Here is a 14358-nt window from a genome sequence, read left to right on the forward strand (position 1 = left end):
TTATAAATTAACCTCTTCCGTTCCATTGTTTCCACCACTCCTCTACTTTCTTCCTTAATTCATACTTCCAAAAGATTCTGAAAATGCTAATTCTGTTCTGGTTCTTGACCTTGTATTGACTATCACCACAATCATCCTTCTATTCCAACTCCCAACGGAGGAATCTCTTTACTTCTACATCGCTCTTGGGATTGTTGTATTTATAATTCTCCAGTGTCTTTATATTGCTATACGCCTTGATATACGCGATTTGTAATCTCTATGTTGTCGTGCTTATATTTTGGAGCTCCATGCTTTTGTTTCTTCTTCCTGACTTCACGTCAAGCGAATAATGGTCTAGAATTCGTAGGTATGAAGTTTCGAATGATCATAATATATTAAGCAGAAAAGAAAGGTAATAGCACGATTCTGATTTGTTAATTTACCAGAATTCATGGAAAAGATAGAACTATCAAGAAATACTTTTTTTTGTATGCTTAGAGGTTAAATAGAATGAAAGAGTTATGTAACATGGTAGATGATGATGGTATGCTATGTGAATCGTCATGTTGCATTAGAAACTCAGCATGACTTACTGTAATATAACCACGTTGATCAAGTGTCATTATATTATTATACTAACTCATGCTTCAGTTTCCAACACTACTTCAAAACATTCATATTTTAAACTTGAAGGTTTCAGGATTTAGAAACTAAAATAGTTTCTTTTATGATGTAACGCAGATAGCGCGAAGAGGTAATGATTTCAGATAAGAATAATTATGGAAATATCTTCAGAAATATGGAGGATATTTATAATGAAGGATACAATGATCTCTTAGAATTTCTAATATCAGAGGATGATGAAGAAGATTATTCACAAGGGTTTAGAGTAAAGAGCAAGGTATTCGCTAAGGATTTCAGCAGACACTGAATCATTTGAATTCTTTGAAGGCAGGTTTAGTCTTTGTGATTTGTCCACAGCCTCCTTCATACTTTGCTCAAACCATTTTTCAGTACCAAATTTTTTGTTTGTGCTTTTCCAATCTACTATTCTTTATTATCAACTCTTGACCGTAATTGCTGTCTGCAGTCGTTACCACTTCATCAATCTTTTTCAAAGCTTCATAGTACTGTTTCGTAGGCTGGGGTGTTTTTCAGAAACTTCACATTCGAAGTATGTAAGTTTAGGAGATAGACGTTATATGTATATATATATGTATATATATATATATGTATATATATATATGTGTATATATATATATATGTATATATATATATATGTATATGTATATATATATGTATATGTATATATATGTATATGTATATATATATGTATATGTATATATATATATATGTATATGTATATATATATGTATATGTATATATATATGTATATGTATATATATATATATATGTATATGTATATATATGTATATGTATATATATATGTATATATATATATATATATATATATATATATATATATATATAACTGTTGAAGTGAAAACACTGCGAGATTTCAAAATACTGATTGCTGATTCCCGGTAATTGGAATGGTAATTCTTGTTACAAGATGCGGATGAGTATATGATAGGGTTTTGAAAAATATAAAGATTTTTCAGAAAGTCAAAGATCAGTGAAGTTGTTGGTAAATTTATTACTACTGTGGTATAACATAAACGGTTTCCCCAGTAATGATGGCGAAAGGGCAACGTATATATTAAGGTTATAATAAGGCCGTTTCGACTGAAAAGTCAAAGTTGACTTGCTGGAGCTGTGACAAAATTGTCTATTTTTAGAAGGGATTGAAAAGTTATTTTAGCTAATAAATGCCAAAGGGTCTGACATAAATACGTGTTAAGTTATGACTTTGGTTTTTAGAGTTTTTCAGGTACATAACATGTGGTTAGATCATCATCTCGGTTGTTCATTATTTGAAGTGTCTTTAGGAATTTCGAGGGGTTTGAATACAGATTTTAATCGTTAATATACCTATGATGTTCTAGTACAATCTTAAATTTAAAGTATGGCTTTGAAAGGTATAGGAATCTACGAGTGATGTTTTCTGTTAAATCTTGACTTGGATTTTTATGTGTCAAAATCAGAATATGTAATTGAATTTGAATGAGAATGGTTGTCCTGATTTTTATGAAAAATGTATATCGCTGTGTAAGTAGTTAGTGATTGGTGAATCAGAATCGAAGAATGTATAGTGTAACATATTAATGTGAAATCTAAGTATTTCTCGGGTATTACCTACCTGTTAAAAAAAAATTCACAAGTCATACTTTTGTACAATAGAATTTTATTATAGTCTTTATGAAAATATATGTATGTATATTTTCTTCAGATGTAATACAGATTTAATGAGTTAATATACTATTAAATTCATTTGATTTATGGTTAAGGCTAGAATAGATAATCTCTAAATTTAGAAATTACATAATCGCCGTAGAATGTTTCTCCGATGAAATTATGAATCAATACTTCATCGGTTATTGTGGTCGGTACTCCTTGGTATCTACGATACATATGAAGTTGATGCTCGAGGTACAGATTGTGGCGTTGAGGTGTGAGATGCAGATGTTGTTGGTAGTACTGGTGTTGTTGATGTAGATGTAAGTCTATCTTCCAAAGTGCGTACTGTACTCTCTAGAAACTCCACCCTTTCTTCAAACCTAGCACGAAGCTCTCTAACTTCTTCCACTAATCCTACTTGATTAGTAGTCGGGAGTAGAGGCTGAATCACCAACATAATTCTATGAATGCGTTCTTCGAGGCTGAATATTCGGGCAAAGAGTGTGAAAACGGTATTGCGAATCAGTTGACCGGTGAGCGCGTCAAGTTCTCCGATGTCGGGGGGTAAATTTGGTTCGCGGTAGGGTTCTCCCTCTTCATTTCTCCAGCGAGTGAGTATGTCTCGCACCCATCTCCATCTCCTCTAGAAAGAAGTGTAGTCAACCAGTTGAGGTACTTCGGTCACACTACTTTTAGAGTCTTCAGAATCACCTTCGGAATTATATGAATTCGAATTTGGTACAGGATTCATCTTACATAATTAGCTAAAGGATTTTTGATATGGAATGACTTTCGAATTCAGATGATATTTTAATTACATAGAATACCTATATAAAACAAAAGATTACGTAGATTACGGAGGAATTTACGGAATATGTCAGGCAAAGTTTACAGTAACAGATATGCTAAGATGTGAATTAGCAGATACGCTAAGATATGAATTTTGTCTATTCACTATTCATATGCAATAAGATGTGTCTAGACTAAGAATGATAAGCAGGTAATTTCCGACAAAAATGATAAGCAAAACTTTTGACATGCAGACACGGTCGAAGTCCAGACTCATTAGTGCATCTTAATATCTATCAAATAGACACACTAATGCAAGACCTGGTTTGCTAAGACCACTGCTCTGATACCACATGTCACAACCCGTCCTAATCCATCTGAATGAAGTCATCAACATTTGGTCCCATTGCGAGGTACTGTCCTGAATATGCCATGAACGACTCCATGTAATATCTTTAAAATGCGCACGTGCACATCGGAAGATTTCTTTCATACATGAGAATAAATATGCTTAAAAGTGTCAACAAAAAGGTTGATGAGTTCATAAGTTTATCGTAATCAATCATTTCCATAATTTTTAATAGACCACAAGATTTTCAGATATTTAATTGTACACGTAACCCGAGTACAAAATAATACGCGTAACCCGCGAATTAAAAATCATTCATATGGTAAACACCTTGTAATAGACATTAACAAAACGCGTCTAGAATATCCCCATCATTCCGGGACTCTCATCGGACATGATAAAATTGAAGTACTAAAGCATCCGTAACCCGGATGGGGTTTGTTAGGCCCAATAGATCTATCTTTAGGATTCGCGTCAATTAGGGTGTCTGTTCCCTAATTCTTAGATTACCAGACTAAAAAGGGGCATATTCGATTTCGATAATCCAACCACAGAATGTAGTTTCGATTACTTGTGTCTATTTCGTAAAACATTTATAAAAGCAGCGCATGTATTCTCAGTCCCAAAAATATATATTGCAAAAACATTTAAAAAGGGAGCAAATGAAACTCATAATATTGTATTTCTTAGTAAAAATACATATGACGGCATTGAACAAATGCAAGGTTGGTCTCGGATTCACGAACCTATATCATTTATGTATATGTTAACACATATAATGGTAATCGAACAACTTTATATATATTTAGTTATGTATAAGATTAATATTTATATATAATTTTATTAATACTTATTATATATTATAATGCTTATTTGATATATGATTTAATTTTATACCAATTTAAATAATATTATATTAGTTAAACCATAGTATTATGTAATATTAGTATACATAAATATATTTTTATATAATTATCTTCTGTTTCAAAAATTAATAATTGTAAAAATACTAAGTTAATGATAATAATAATAATAATGATAGTAGTAATAATAATAATAAAAATGTTACTTTTAATAATGAAAATTTTAGTAAAGAATATGATAGTTTTTATTGATAACAAAATAATAATTTTAGCAGGAATGATACTTTCAATAATAACAGTAGTTTTTAATAAAAGATAGGTTTAATAATTATGATAATGAAAATAATAATTTTGATAATAATACTTAATACTTAATAATAATAATAGTAATAATAATTTAACTATAATCTTAATAATAATAATACATGATAACTACTACGTATATTAGTAGTAGTAATAATAATAATAATAATTGTAATAATAATAAAAATAATAGTAATAATAATAATGGTAATAGTAATACTACCTCAAGAAGTTGCCCTTAAAAAATGACCAAATCCGGGTTTGAACCCGCGACGTCCCGCTAACCCAATTCCCTTCCAAACCACATCGCTACTTGTTCATTTTTGTTTTATTATCATGTTTATGTCTTTTAACCATTTTTATTCCGTTTCATTATTTTTTCTTCATTCGTCATCATCATCATTAAACATCATCAACAACATCATCATAACCTAATCGGTTATCATGATTTTCATCATCATTGACTTATCATCATGCATCATGCACGGTCACTTCATCATCATTAACTCGTCTTCTCTGCTTAAAACATTATTAACAACTAAAATCATCGAGCATCATTTTAAATTATCATCATCGAAATGCTTCATTATCATATTATCTAATATTATTTACCAATATTGCTTATATAATTATTATTAATATCACCTCTGAGATCGTATTCATAATCTAACTTCATCATCATACTTAATTTACCATCGTGATCATCTACTATATAATTATTATTATCAATTCATCGTTAACATATAATCACCACTACATCATCAACATAGCGATCATCATCTCATTACTTTGCAGCCCGTTCCTTGCTCGACACGAAATAAAAATCAGAAACAAGGAACACTTCGAGTAGTAGGTCCGTTTTAGTTTTGTGTGATGATGGCATTGGGCCCTTTCATGGGCCATTTCAAATGGCCTGCTATTTCACAAAAGAAGTTGGGCTTTGTTTATTTAAATGATTGAGAGAGTGAAACTAAAACGTGTAGCGGTAGCTGTATCCCCAAGTTGCAAAAGTGAAGCTTTCACTTAATTAATGGTCGGCCCAAAAAGAAAAGAAAGAAATACGCACCAGCTGTCCCATTCATCTTCTTCACTATACATTGTCATCTTTGTTGTTTTACTCGAAAAAGAACAGAAAATCGAAGCAGCTACAATCACTGGGTTTCGATGGTTTGTATTATCAAACTGTAATTGTCACAGCAACGAATAGCAGTAGCATGACAAATCAATAACAAAACGGAAGGTTGCAGTAGTGTGGTTTCGTGATGTTTGATATAGAAACTAGCTGTAGCAAAAGTGGTTGTGGTTGTGTGTTTTACAGTTGGAACAGTGGTCATAACGGTAGCTTATATTAGTTGATCTTTAGTGGATGTTTAAATGGCGATGGTGACCTGAGGTTATGGTGAGTGGTGGAGTATGGTGCCGGTTCTTAAGGTGAAATTGTGGTGGTGATTGAGGGTGATAACTTTTGACAGAAATAGAAGCACTAGAGTAGTAGCAGGTGTGGCGTCGATGGTGAGGCTAGAGTGGGTTAATCAAGAGGGTGATGGTTATTTCAATGGTGGTGGTTGTAGGTTGATGATGGTAGCCTCGGTGGTTGAATGGAAGCAGAAACAATAGCGAGTAGAGGTGGTTCGATGATTGTGAACAAAGAGGTGATCGATGTTTAAACATATCTAAATCTCTTATATCATATAAGTGAATATGTATATGTTATATATCTAAGTGCAGTTGTATGTATATATATATCTAAAGAAAGAAAGAGATGGTTATTAGTGGAATTAAAAGAAAGAATATAAAGGGTTTACTAGTGGAAGTGATCGATGCAAGCATAGTACCAAAGTTAAAATAAATAATGTAATAATAATAATATAATAATAATAATTGAATCATAAAATTCAAAGAACGTGCTATGTCTGATTCAAGTGGGGTTTAGTGCAGTGATGATTGAATAAGGAGAAGATAGAAAACAAACACCCAGGTCCTGATTTATTGTAATTGTGTGATTCTTCAATATGCAAATGTAATTATATATAATATATGTAGCTTCATAAGTTAATAAAATAAACAAACGTGTGAATTGAAAAACAGTTAAGCAGCTTTAGTTTTAATTTATCTGCCGACAGTTTTATTAGGAATATTTTATCGTACCCTGTTGTAAATTAGTGGCGGATAAAAGTGTTCAGAAAAATCTCATATTTTTAAATTAGCTATATTTATTTATTTTGGTCATTATGGTATAAAATTCGATCATTAACTATTAAATAAAAATTACATTAATTATTCACTCCCAACCCCAAGTAAAATATAAAAAGTTTTAAAATTCAACAAATAGTTTCTAAATACATTTTTAATAAGCCTAAAATTTATATTACTCATTTTCGGATCACCGTTCATTTTAAAATCACCTAAGTTTGAACTTAACTTATTTAAATAACCATCGAATAATAAACGAGTGCTTCTATCATTTACTAAATAAATTTGGAATTATATTTATATATTCAATATACCTTATATATATATATATATATATATATATATATATATATATATATATATATATATATATATATATATATATATATATATATATATATATATATATATATATGTTTTAAATAATAATTATTATATATTGTCTTATTTTACATAGTTAATTATAATATATTTCAAATTATTATTTATATATATTTAAATATATACGTATCTATTTACAAGTAATTGTTCGTGAATCGTCGGGAATGGTCGAAGGTCAATTGAATATATGAAACAGTTCAAAATTTTTGAGACTCAACCTAACAGACTTTGATTATCGTGTCAAAAATATTAAATCATATCGAGAGTTTGGTTTAAAATTTGTCGAAATTTTCTGGGTCGTCACAAAAACAACTAAAGGAACTTTGTTCCTCTGAAGTGAACTTTGGATTTGAATCCCTTGAGATTCTCATATCTTTGTATGTTCACTCTTGTCTTTAGACGACTTTTCAATCTTGTGAGAATGTATTTAACAATCTCATTATCTTCAGTTGAATAGCAGTTATTGATCAATCTCCATCTCAAATATTTGAAAGCATACATCAACATTCCGTCTGAGTATCTTCTGAAATCTGAGACTCTGATGAAGATCTTTGTATAATGAGAATTGACAAATGTAAATCCATATGGACAGTCACTCACTTCAAGTAAGGACATATATCTTAGCTCTTCGATTACTTGATTTGGCGGTTTGATTCAGAGCTTTTTGTTTCCAGATTCTAACCCCATCTGAAAATCGTGAACAGACATCCATCTCATCGAGTCAAGAATAAATCTGTAGACTGCCTTCATCACAGTAGCATGATAAATTGTTGCAGATTCATTCAAGTCAATCAAGTAATTGTAGATGAAAAAAATGTCGTCCATCTTCAGTTTATCAAAATCTGCTTCAGAGAACTGATAATCCTCATCATCTATTCTTGTTACCTGAAACACTGGCATCTTCACTCCATCCTTATTAATCATCAAAACCTTATTTATGCTTTTGATCTCTGAATTCCGCTGCTCTTGAAGTTTTTCTTCATTCTTCAATTTAAATTTGTTGCGAACACTCATATAAGCTTTGAGATATTCTGGATTCTTATGATCTTTCCATGCACCCAGAACACTCATTGATGCAGAAAGGACAAGATCAGAATCACCATAGATTCTATACGCTTGTTGTTCAATGAATGGTGAACGAAGAATCATCTTATCTTCTTCCTCACTTAGTTGGAAATTAGCATCACGCTCAAGAACAATCTCTGCAATTTGAAATGGAACATTCAGATCAGGAGGAGTCGTAGTATGTTCCTTGCAGTTAGAGAAAATCTCATTTTCAAAGTGTATCCCAAATTCAACAGTTGGAGATGACAAGTTAAAAAATTGATGATCATTGAATTCATTGACGACACTCGACGACCCCTTCAAAATATCTTCAATATTATCAAAGTTTTGATTGTCCTCTTGAGCTGACTTATTCTCTACTTGATCAGCTGGATCCATAATCATAAGCATCCCTGAGTCACCCTCTATCTGACCTTTCAATTCATCTAGAAAACTTTCACACTGGATTTCCTCAATTTCATCACTTTCAGAATCAGATATATCAACAACATCTTAATCCTTATGTTGACTAGATGCACCAGTTTCATAAGTTGATCTTTGAAAACCATTGGACTGATAACCACTTTGTCTATTCTCCCCCTCATGAAGATTGTCGGATCGAAATCATCATGATCAGGCATATGAATTGGTCCAGGTGACTTGCATGGAGATAAAGGATATACTATCCTTGCTTGCTCAAGATAAATCATCATAATCTCGCGAACTTCATCAAGATCAGTTCATTTCGCAAACTCATCAAGATATAGTTCCTCCACCTCATTGTCAGAGAGATATCTTAATCCATATCTATTCGAAATCCGAGAAGGTGACCCAGTTGGTGAAACAACGGTATAACCACGAACAACATCAACATCAGCAGCAACTGTTGAAGGCGATGTCGGTGGAAGTGTTTGATTTGCCGTGAGGGCATGTAAGGATATACGTGCAGTATTATTCTTATATGTAGGGTTGTTCATACTACTAGTCAGATTCGTGATATCCCCTTATGATGGAGGTTGGGCAACAACCGGAGTTGTCGCCGACGAAGTTTCTTTCGAAGCATCCGCCTCCATGACTTTAGTCTCATGGGACTCTGACAAAGTAGTAGAACTACCCGTCGGTTTAGATCTCGTAGAGATATTTCTATCTCCGACTCCTGAAATCATTGATATACCATGAGGTGGTACATCTCTATCAGTTAACGACTCTTCATCCAGACCCTGAGATTCAGAATCCGGAAGAGAAGTGGTTTGAACCAATGGATCACTTTCATGAACCAAGGGATCCGTCTGCTGGAAGTCTGATAAATATCCTGAAGTATTATCACATTGACTCGTTTCCATGGGATGCTGCAGATCTCCCTCATCAAGATAAGCTGGACCTCGAGGCCCTGTTGTACGTTGAGGCACAGGAGGATTTCCAGCCGATACGCAGGGTGCCTTTTCAAGACTTTTCGGCTCCTCTTCGACCATTCTGGACTTCAATGATTGAGTTTCCTTAATCGATTGAGTCAACACAGACTTTACTGCAGAGGATGACTTTACTTCCTTAGATGCCGAAGCATCTTGCTGTGTAGGATTTATTATTAAGTCGTGCTTAGATTGGATGGGCTTATTGGTCTTTTTACCATCTGTGTGTTTAGCTCTCTTGCCTACCGAAGCTTGCGCTTCATTTAGCGTAGGGCTTACTGTTATTATTGGATATGATACGGAGATGGGTGAGGGTGACCTAATCAGCTCTAGGTCTTGGTCCGTATCACCAATGGTTGGAGTAACTGTTTGGTGGACGATAGGTGTCGAAGTCCTGGATCTAGTTACTCGTTGGGTTGGCGGAGTCTGAATCATCTCATCAGGCATAAATCGAGTTCTCTTAGGAGAATGTTTCGGAGATGACTCAGTTGCTGAAGAATCAGTGTCAGTGCTCACTTCGGGTGTTGTTGAAAGGATTGGTTCAATCCTAGATGATCTAGGTTCCCTGATCCTCATGGGTTGAGCATGGTGTGCTACCCTAGAACGTTTGAGGTTCACCCTAAGTGGAGGATTAGCTGGCCCGGGTGGTTGTACTACAGGTTCCTCTACAACCTCTGGGGCTGGAACCGCAGCGGGTTCAACTTGTGCTTGTTGTACCGGGTTCGGAAGAGGTATTCCTACAGCCTCAAAATCTGAACGCATTCGAGCGTCTTGGGGTGCAGCTAGCCCTACAAGCCAATTTGGAATCGGCGCAGTGAATTGATTGTCAGATACCATCGGTGTAACAACCCGACTTCGCTTTACCAAAAACACGCTGCAAAAAAAAAAAAATTTGGTGCAGCACATCTGGACGGCGTCCAGCAATGAAGGGTGGGACGGCGTCCAGCAGATCTGGATGGCGTCCAGTTTGCCTTCCAGTTGCTATCCCCAGGTCCAACTTACACGAGCGAAAATCCCGCTTGCCGACACATTTAAACGAAAACCTTTTCACAACATACCACAATATAATAAACTAAGAGGTTTTCATCATCAAAACAAGTTTTACAACACCGAGCCCACATCGGCCGAAATTACGCGTTTCGTTCAAAAATACAAGTTTCGACCATACTAGTTTAATTTCCAAACGACACTAGAGCATGGTGTTTGGGGTTAAACTACCCAAATCTTGGCCGAACTTCCAAAAGCTAAACACCCAAAAACATCCCCTATCAATACAAGCGGGAGACCACTAATCCAACCGAATACCTTTGCCTTTGTCCACGCCGGAGCCTAAAAAGGTAAACAACGAGAGGGTAAGCTAACGCTTAGTGAATGCAATAATTATACATATACATATACAACCTATCTACTTGTAATCACATCTACCAAATACCTCATACGAACTTGTAACTCACAAAGCATGTCATCAAACCTGTAATACTAACAAGTCGTACATTATCACAAAACCGCATTAGCATACACTCAACTCAATATATAAAATATGCTAAACAATCAACTATCTCAATATGGTTAACCATAAACGCTATGGTGCTACCGGCTCGTGGTTCACACCATACGCAATTGAGTCATACTCTTTTATAGTGCTACCGGCTCGTGTTTCACACTCAATGCTACCGGCTCGTGGTTCACATCTTAGTTTATAGTGCTACCGGCTCGTGGTTTACATCTTATCACCCACATGTTATGGCACTACCGACTCGATGGTTCATGCCATAACACCCACAAATAAATACGCCATATACACATACGTATAATTACTCCACTCACCTTAAAGTCTTCGTGAGAGTTAACCGAGCTTGCAACCTTCAATGTAACGTACCTACTACATTAGGCACATAATCAATCACACAATCGAATTGGGTCAACTAACTCACTCAACATCCTAGCGTCATTTTGACCCTTGGTGCAAATTCGACCCATTTGCACCTTCAACCCTAAGATTAGGTCAACTTCGCTAAAACCCTAACGCTAGCCAATTATGGTCTTAACCCTTTAATACTCACAAGTTTAGTGTGTTCTCATACTTATTTCATAACCTAGGTCGGCCAAGACCCATTTGACCCATCTCAAGGTCGACACACCCATTTGGGTCACCCACACCCTAATGATACCCACCAACATTAACTACCAAGCGTGCTAGTGATTTACTAAGCTTTTAAGACCCATTTACACACTTTAACCTTTCAAAACCCTAGGTTGGTCATCTTTAAGTCTTCATGACCCAAACTTACCCAAAAACCCCCAACTCACTGATAAATGGGTTTTAGGTTCATTTCTAACCCAAACCCTAACCCTTAAACTAATCAAAGTAATGAAATCATGGTTAAGAATTACCAACACAATCACCACGTAGCTATCGGCTAGATGAACGACTTTAGAACTCATACTAAGACCTGATTCAACCACCTCCTTCCTTTAATGGAGCTCTCTCACTCTAGAACCTCCTCTCTCTCTAGGATTTAATGGAAGATGATAAAGTAGATGGAAAAGGAGTAATGAGGCTCATCAAAACTGATCTAGGGTCTTAAAGTCGTCCACAATGTGAAATTACCAAGTTACCCCTTTTAAATATCAAAAACACAAAAGTTGGCTCGTCAGGCCATCTGGACGGCGTCCAGAATTCTGGACGGCGTCCAGCCCTTCAAACTGGGACGGCGTCCACCCTGTTGGACGGCGTCTAACACAACTGGGAAAAACTGGATCTTACAACTCTCCTCCACTTGAACCGGATTGTGCCCTCGCAATCCACGATGCATGACAAGCAGGAAGATAGACCAAAACAAACTCTTCGGGCTCCTAAGTGAACTCGGAACCTATACTTCGACGCCCTTGAACCTTATAAGTTCTCACCTCTTTATTTCTCAATCTTTTCACTTTTTCGTCAAGTATGGCAACCGAATCCTCAATATACTCTATCTTGATGTTTAGTTCAATTTCGTCTAATGACACCCACGAAGAATCATCCGCAAGACACTTACGGAGATGGGAAACATGAAATGTATTATGGATCCCCGCAAGCTCTTCGGGTAACTCCAAACGATATGCAACTTCGCCAACACGGGATAAAACTTTAAATGGCCCAATAAACCGAGGAGCTAACTTTCCCCATTTTCTAAACCGAATAATGCCTTTCCATGGCGAAACCTTAAGCATCACCATGTCGCCCTCTTGGAATCCGATCATTCGCCTACGTTTATCGGCATACCACTTTTGTCTATCTTGCGCCTTTTTCAAAAGATCCCGAATCACATCAATCTTGCTATTCGTCTCTAAAACTAAATCGGTACTCCCGATTTCTTTTTGTCCCACTTCACCCCAACAAATTGGAGTTCGACATCTCCGCCCATAAAGCATCTCGTACGGTGGCATCCCGATACTAGTATGATAACTATTATTGTACGAGAATTCCACCAGAGGTAAGTGCTCGTCCCAACTACCACCGAAATCAATAATACACGCCCATAACATATCCTCTAATGTTTGATTCGTACGTTCAGTTTGACCGTCCGTATGAGGATGATAAGCTGTGCTCAATTTTAATTGTGTACCCATATCGTCATGAAACTTTTCCCAAAACCGAGATGTAAAACGGGTATCTCGATCAGAAATAATAGATATAGGTACCCCATGTCGAGCGACTACTTCCTTGATAAACAATTTAGCCAAGGTCTCCGACGATATTGCTTCCCGAATGGGAAGAAACAAAGCACTTTTCGTCAATCGATCAACTATCACCCAAATCGAATCAAACTGGGTTCTTGCCGTTTTAGGTAACTTTGTGATGAAATCCATGGTAATGTGCTCCCATTTCCACTTCGGGATTTCTAACGGTTGCAACTTACCATACGGCTTTTGATGCTCGGCTTTAACTTGCAAGCACGTGACGCATTGCTCAACATACTTTACAACATCACGTTTCATGCCTGGCCACCAATACTCTTTTCTTAAATCAAGATACATTTTCGTCGTGCCCGGATGAATGGAATACTTTGACTTATGTGCTTCATCAAGTAGTACTTGTCGATAATCACCCATCTTAGGCACCCACACCCTTCCTTGAAAAGACAACAAACCACGCGTGCCCATAGTAATGAACTCCGATTGCCCCACTATTCGTTCCGCATGCTTGTTGTGAACGTAAGCCTCTATTTGAATCACACGAAGTTTTTCAAGAAAATCGTTAGTAATAATCACACGTAACAATCCCAATCGTAACGCCGGGTGATGACTCTTTCGACTTAAAGCATCCGCGACCACATTCGCCTTGCCCGGATGATAAAGTATTTCACAATCATAGTCTTTTACCACATCTATCCACCTACGTTGACGATAATTCAAATCTCTTTGGTTAAAGAGATGTTTCAAACTCTTATGATCCGAATAAATCGTACTCTTGACACCATACAAGTAATGGCGCCAAATTTTCAATGCATGCACAACCACCGCCAACTCAAGATCATGAGTCGGTTATCTCATCTCGTGTTCCTTTAATTGTCGAGAGGCGTAAGCGATGACTTTACCTCTTTGCATTAGAACACACCCGAGCCCATTTAGCGAAGCATCACAATAAACCATCATGTCTTCCGCACCTTCCAGCAACACTAACACCGAAGCTTGACACAATTTTTCTTTTAGCAATTGAAAAGCAATTTCTTGCTCGTTCTCCCAAATAAATCTCGCGTTCTTC

Source organism: Rutidosis leptorrhynchoides, chromosome 8 (assembly GCF_046630445.1).
Source record: "Rutidosis leptorrhynchoides isolate AG116_Rl617_1_P2 chromosome 8, CSIRO_AGI_Rlap_v1, whole genome shotgun sequence".
NCBI classification, from domain to species: domain Eukaryota; kingdom Viridiplantae; phylum Streptophyta; class Magnoliopsida; order Asterales; family Asteraceae; genus Rutidosis; species Rutidosis leptorrhynchoides.